The sequence below is a fragment of the Nicotiana tomentosiformis genome, chromosome 7 (genome assembly GCF_000390325.3).
Source record: "Nicotiana tomentosiformis chromosome 7, ASM39032v3, whole genome shotgun sequence".
In the NCBI taxonomy this organism is placed as follows: domain Eukaryota; kingdom Viridiplantae; phylum Streptophyta; class Magnoliopsida; order Solanales; family Solanaceae; genus Nicotiana; species Nicotiana tomentosiformis.
Window position 1 is genome coordinate 25,992,906 of NC_090818.1, and position 7,159 is coordinate 26,000,064.

At 36.2% G+C, this 7,159-nt stretch overlaps 1 long non-coding RNA gene across 1 annotated transcript; it reads left to right on the forward strand.

Moving 5' to 3' along the window:
• Positions 1–5,949: 5,949 nt before the first annotated feature.
• LOC138895124 (uncharacterized) lies at positions 5,950–6,899 on the forward strand. Its single transcript, XR_011409326.1, has 2 exons — positions 5,950–6,244; positions 6,646–6,899. It is a non-coding gene; the product is annotated as an uncharacterized lncRNA (long non-coding RNA).
• The last annotated feature ends 260 nt before the right edge of the window (positions 6,900–7,159 follow it).

A 7,159-nucleotide genomic window follows, 5' to 3' on the forward strand; every position in this document is an offset into this window, starting at 1 on the left:
TAAGTATAAGTATGATGTTATATAAGTTGTAGGCAGATTCATGGAAAAAAATTGGATTAAATTATATTTTGTTAATTGTAAATCGAGCTTGCCGCTCAAATGGTTGTTGAAGTAATCAGAGAGCTTATTGTGAATTATATTGTTGTTGTTTGGGTTGTTTGGTGACTTTTAGTAACTTATGGGATGTAGTAAAAATAGAGGAGGTGCTGTCCATTTTCTTGTAGAATATTGGTTTTGAAATATGAGAGTTACAATGCTTATATGATGACGACGAAGTCAGGTTACTCATTGTAGACGTAAGAAGATCATATTGAGCTTGGTTGACGATTGGAGAGAAGATTGCAAAGGTATGTTAAGGCTATCCCTTCTTTCCTTTTGGCATGATCCATATGATGCAACGAAACGAGCAAGCACACAACTTTCACAAATGATTCTATTCTTAGAAGTACTAGGGGTGCCTATATTCTTGATTCCCCATGTGTCCTATTATTCTATCGTCTGTTCAGGGTCTCAGAAAATACGTAAGTTGATAAAGTTTATTTCATGATATTAACCGAAGGCATATTGATCTTATGACATTCCGAGAGATCTTATTGACTTACTTCATTATGCATTGCATTCATTTATACATGTATATTGACCCATGACCAGATGGCGTATATTATATGTATATAGGATATTGAAAAAGGTTATGGTATTATATACACACCACCATCTGATCAGTTGGTATACGTTGGTGATTTCGCCCACAGTGGCTGAGATGATATGATGGGATGCCCTCAGAGGCTTGATGATGTTATGTACGCATATACCTATGCATGGTATGGCATTTATACGTACATGCATGACATTATAAATTTTTCATGATTCATATAGCTATTCAGAATTACAGGTTGAGTTCTTTACTCCATGTTTCTTTTATGTCTCTTATATACTACTGTCATGCCTTACATACTCGGTACTTTATTTGTAATAACGTCCCTTTTTCCTGGGGACGCTTTGTTTCATGCCCGCAGGTCCCGATAGACAGGTTGAGAATTCTCATAGTAGGCTATCAGCTCAACGAAAGGTGTTTGTGCACTCCACTTGCTCCGGAGTTGCCTATTTAGTCAGTATGATTTAGACATGTATTGATTAGTATGGCGGGGCTTTGTCCCGACTTTTATGATATTTATGTACTCTTAGAGGCTTGTAGACAGATGTCGTGTATATGTATACTTGTATGGCCTTGTCGGCCTATGTTTTGAGTATACAAATGATCATATCGGCCTTATAGGCCCGTATGTCGCATGCATAGGCTTCTATATCATGTTGGGTCATCCCCTATAGAGTATTCTCTTATGTTTAATTCTAGTTATCTCATGACGGCCTTTTCGGTTCATTTACCCATGATAGTATGATAAGAAGGATACGTTACATTGGTACTCGGTTGGGTTAGGCACCGAGTGCCCGTCGCGGCCCCACGATTTGGGTCGTGATAAAAGTGGTATCAAAGCAGTTCTGTCCTAGGGAGTTTACAAGCCGTGTCTAGTAGAGTCTTGTTTATGGGTGTGTTGTGCACCATACTTATAAGCAGGAGGCTACATGACATTTAGGACTGTCACTCTTTCTTCATACTCTAGATCATGTGGTAGAGCTTAGTTGTAAGAATTCAAACTCCTAAATTTTATTTTATTCATAATACAACGATACCTACATCCAGAAAGATAGTTGATAAGAGATTGAATTTGGCTGTAGAAGAGTTGAGTCAGAGGAACTCGATTTTGTATTATGCTTATGATGAGTAAATGTGAGTTCTTCAGCAGATCATGTGTGTACTAAGATGTGTAAGCTTCTTGATAAGGAGACCTAAGGCAAGAATATATATCCACCTATATGGTAAAAAGAAATAAGGGAATCAAAAGGTAGATACAAGTTCCGGCAAGTAAAAGAAGCAAGATGAAGAAGGGCACGAGGTACCTAGTTAATGAAGATTATGAGTATTTGCAATTCAAACAGTGAAATACAAGTATTATGAGTTACTTTAAACAGCAATAGAGTTATATACAATTGGCCACACTCATCTTAATTATGCCCTATGGGAGCTAACAGATATAGTTTAAGAGAAAGATAAGATATCAGGATCCAACTGGGGTTAGAGTAACCCAATAATGGTGGATGGATTGTTATCACTAGCTAACCTTTCCAAAGATAGTACAAATGTGGTAATAGATCTCCTTGTGAGACACCCGGATGGTGAACTCTAGAATAGTACAGTCAGATATGAATACTAGAATTTTCAGACATTTCAAAAGATAGGAAGTGGAATCCTAGAAGGGATAAATATTTACCTTAGTATGACTCTAGCCCCGAGTAAAAAAAAAGGCGAATGATAGGCATTTCGAAGAGCCAGTGAGATGAAGCAAGGGGAGCTAAAAGTGAAAGAACGTTTTGTTGAAGTTTTCAGAATAAAGTGATAGACAAAAATATTATACGGAGAATAAGAAGAGAGTAAATGAAGCATCATGAGTATGATGTGATATATGGGTGATAACGGTAAATCAAAATATGACACGATGACAGAGTCTATAGTCAAGTGAAGGAAAAGACAAGAGGAGACATGCCTTGAAACGATAGAAGAGTATAAGCCATAAAGTCATATCCCTATTTCGAGAAATGAGTTGGTGACTCCAACATAATTACTAGAATGAAAAGTTAGACCCCCAGAGTAATAGAAATCAGTATGGGCTGGTGAACAAGATATAATGAATATGAATTAGGGATCGAATGATTTGACAATAGCCGGCATCATGATAATTTTAGAGATCACGTTCTGGCGATAGTAGAATGGACAATAGAAGAATAACCTCTAAAGGTCATTCAGGAAGACGCTTCCCTACAACAAGCACGATGAGCAGAGTTAAGCGTAAGGGACTAAGTGTGCCAGTTACACTAAGTGTCACCCTTGTGCATAAGAAATTCAATTATCCCTGGTATAGAAGGGTTACCGCAAGGCGAGTAAGATGTTAGTGAAGATGTGAAAAAAAAAAGCCAAAGATGAAGAGGTAACTATGGAATAGTAAAGGAAGAATGCGGTAAAACGGTGAAAGGAATGAGATTATATTTATTCAGATCCTACAGATATGATATGACTCTAGATCATTATGCAAGTATGACACCGGGGATAAGCAGTAAGGGTTCCGCACCCGATAATATTGATAAATAAGTAGGAATGAACACTTGATACATAAGGAGCCCGTACGAGAGGTAAGTTAAGACAAAGGACATAACCCAAGAGGGGTTACACAGAATGTAGATATGAGAATGGACTAACGAGTAGTCTATAGTTGATTTAGGAAGAGCCTAGTTATGGCTAGACAAGAGGTCATAGACAAATCAGCAGATTGTGCAAGATAAACATAGTGAAACCTAACATAGGGAATTCAATCTTGCAAATATGATGCCATCGTGATCCTTGAGAAATATTCAGATAGGAGTTGGGATTGTTAAAGGTACCGTATAAGTGTTACAAAAATAATAGACGGTGCCACTGAGAAGACAGTCAAAAATTTCAGTTCAGAAGCAACCCTACAAGCACATGGGCGCGGAGGTAAATAAATAAGGATAATTATAGGCGAGTAAGAACATCAAAAATTCTTTCGGGTATACGATGTAATAAGCTCGCAGCTTTATAGGAGTCAAAGGGTCTCCCTTAAGTACTACAAAGAAAGACTAGTTGAGGAAATAAGGAAGAAGGCTTCAACTTAAGCATAGTGACATAAAGAAGAAATGGTCTTGTAACAACAGTCTCACTACAACATTGTATGTACTCCATAAGAAAGTGGCACCTATCATGGCTAATGAACGAGAAGAAGAAGAAAAAAAATCAAAAGGTGATATTTTAGATCATATGAGTTACAGAAAATTCCATTATTCGTAGGCAATGAGATAAGCCATGTATTCATGTAATAAGTGGCAGAACGACCAGAAAAAGTAATTGCTTACATTTAAAGACAGCTGAGAAGGCACGAAAAGAAATCTATGGTGCTAGCAATTTAAAAGAAGATTGCGAGTAGTATAAATAGATATGTGTAGGTCGCAAGATAGAGTATGATAGAGTGACAAGGTTTTAGGTAGACAAGAGTAAGGTTATAAAAAGGTGAGTGAGAAAGTGACGAGAACAGGTAAGGCCTCGAGATTAAGCCTATCAAAACAAGAGAGCTGATAGTTTCCATAAGTTATAGAAAGCTCGGTATAGTCTAAAGGAACTCAGATGAGTCTAAGAATATGAGCAATTAGAAGAGATGAAATGCTGCCCTGGTAGTAGAATAAAGGTGTAATGGTGATATATAAGAGGATGACGTTTAGGCGTTTGAATGAGTAATGATTTTAAGAAAAGGGATTTCATGAATTGCATGGGATTAGAATACCCATATAAGATGAATCACGTCGGGATGCTATGAAATACGGTTATAAAGTGTAGTATCACCCCTAGGTGGATCAAAAAAATTACTTCAGATGTTCCCCAAGGAGACGTGAGACCTAGTGACAATGTATTATGTAAGAGGTCTCAAGTTATCAGTGGTAGATATAGATCAACATTAGGGTGAATAAAAAATAGATGGATAAAAATTCCAAAATATAAGAGGAGGTTATAATGTCATTCTTTAGATGAACAGTAATAAGGAAGAATTAAAGGACTTAGATTTATACATATGGAATAAGCAGTGAGAGAGTAATCTGGAGTTGAGTAGCAGATCTCGATAATAATAAACTGAAGTAAGTGTTATAGTATGGTATGACCTACCTATATGCACTAAAGACATAAGAACAAATAACCAAGGCTAGGAAACAAAATATAGCAATAGTGGTACATTCAAAAAAGTATCAAGCGAAGAACTTCAGTATACCTATAGATGCCCAGAGGGATAGCTTGTCATAGTCCTGTATATGTTCACAAAGTGAGGCCTAGAGATTGGCCAAAAGCTGGAGGAAAATGAGAGAAGAGTCGCATAGGCGCACATACAAGGACAAAGTCATACGAACTACATGATAGAAGGTAGCAATAGTTATGATATTGGACAAATTCTGAGCACGAGCCGTGGCGTGAGAAAGAGGCCCAAAGGAGGGAATGCCATGGCCTTTGGATTTATTCATAGAACAATTGCCTAGATGGAAAAGGACAATATTAAATTATTAATAAGAGTCATATACGTGAAAGTACGTCGTAAGTCAATTGATGTAAGCTTGAAAATGAGATCCTCTTTGAAAGTATATAAAGTGATTTAATGATGTTACGTCCTATTTTTGCAAGCCTTTAAGAGTTATCATTCAGGGATAAATATTTCTAAGGGGACATGTTATTACAACTCGTACTTCAGACGTCACTGTCATTATAGGATTATCTTATGTAAGCTCAAAAAGGACGAAATCTTTCTACAAGGATAAGAAAGGTTTACCGAAGTTTTAAGTAAGTTAAGATAAATATGAGACTTGCTAATCATGATTTAAATGAGTTTAAAGTCATGATATGACTATATATGATGTTTGTATATGATATATAAAGTTTGAGAAAAGTTGGATTTAAGTTACGGAAAAATTGAGCTAAGATTTACTTTGTAACGAGCCGTTTTGAGAAAATTATTCGTAAGTTTTATGATGTCATTTTGGGACATATATCATACCAAAATGAAGGTATTTAAACCTAGTTTCCAACGGTCCAAACCATATATTTATACGATATCGGGGTAGAGAAATATGAATTTTTAAAGTAGGGTCGCCAAGTCACGTCGCCGCACTTCGGAGAAACTGGCAGGTTTATAGGCCAGGTTGCGAGGCAGTTTTCTCCCAATATATTGAGATTTACAGGTATGTCTTTATATGGAATTAAAGCCCCATGTGTCTAGTTTCTAACTCTGCAAACCGTTCATCAATACGACATCCGTGTAAAGAGTTATTTGCGTTTTCGCGAGAATGTGCAGGAGGCCCCTATGGGACCCACTTGGTTGGGGCCGACCTTCACTTATTCTTATCTCGTTTTTGGGATGAGCTTTGCTTATTTTTCGTCTTCCTTCCAGAATCACACTCTCCAAACCCTTCCAAACAGTTCCCCAAAGGCTCCAAACAAATTCCAAAGGAATACACCATAATCAAACATCAAAAGTTGGCCTAAGTGAAGAAGAGAGTCTCTATGGTGTCGTGATGTGATTAAGGGTGGTTGTAAGATAAGAAAAGCTTTAGTTCGAGTTTTTCCAGATTCTTTAAGGTATTAATAACACCTTATTTCTTGGGATTAATATTATCTATGTGTTGGTTAAGTTATTGGATGAAGATTATAAGATAACACTTGAAAGGGGAAGAGTTGTTGTTATCTTTTGTTGGGTTGTTTTAAGGATATATATATATATGTTGTTATTGTTGAAATTTCAAGTTGTATCTACTACCTAAGGTATGTAAATCATGTTCTTGGTTGTGCTTAAGGTTAATCATGTATTGTTTGAGTTAAAATCTTCAAGATAGTAATTGACATGGCATAAGGAATCGTTATCTTTTTTTTTGTGGGCTGTGTTGAGGCTATATATATGGTTTGTTGTGGCTGAAAATTATTATAAATAATTTGATTATGTTGTTGCTACTGTTGTTAAGCTTATCTATGTGCTAATTCAGTGGATTGAAGAAGACAACATGAAAAATAAGAGGTTGACGATAAAGGTTAAGGTGCTAGGCGTGTGGACTATTTTTGAAGATTATTCTTATGATGTTTTGGGATGAAAATGATATGGTAAGTATAAGTATGATGTTATATAAGTTGTAGGAAGATTCATGGAAAATGAATTGGATTAAATTATATTTTGTTAATTGTAAATCGAGCTTGCCGCTCAAATAGTTGTTGAAGTAATCAGAGAGCTTATTGTAAATTATATTGTTGTTGTTTGGGTTATTTGGTAACTTTTAGTAACTTATGGGATGTAGTAAAAATATGGGAGGTGCTGTCCGTTTTCTTGTAGAATATTAGTTTTAAAATATGAGAGCTACAATGCTTATATGATGACGACGAAGTCAGGTTACTCATTGTAGACGTAAGAAGATCATATTGAGCTTGGTTGATGATTGGAGAGAAGATTGCAAATGTATGTTAAGACTATCCCTTCTTTCCTTTTGGCATGATCCATATGATGCA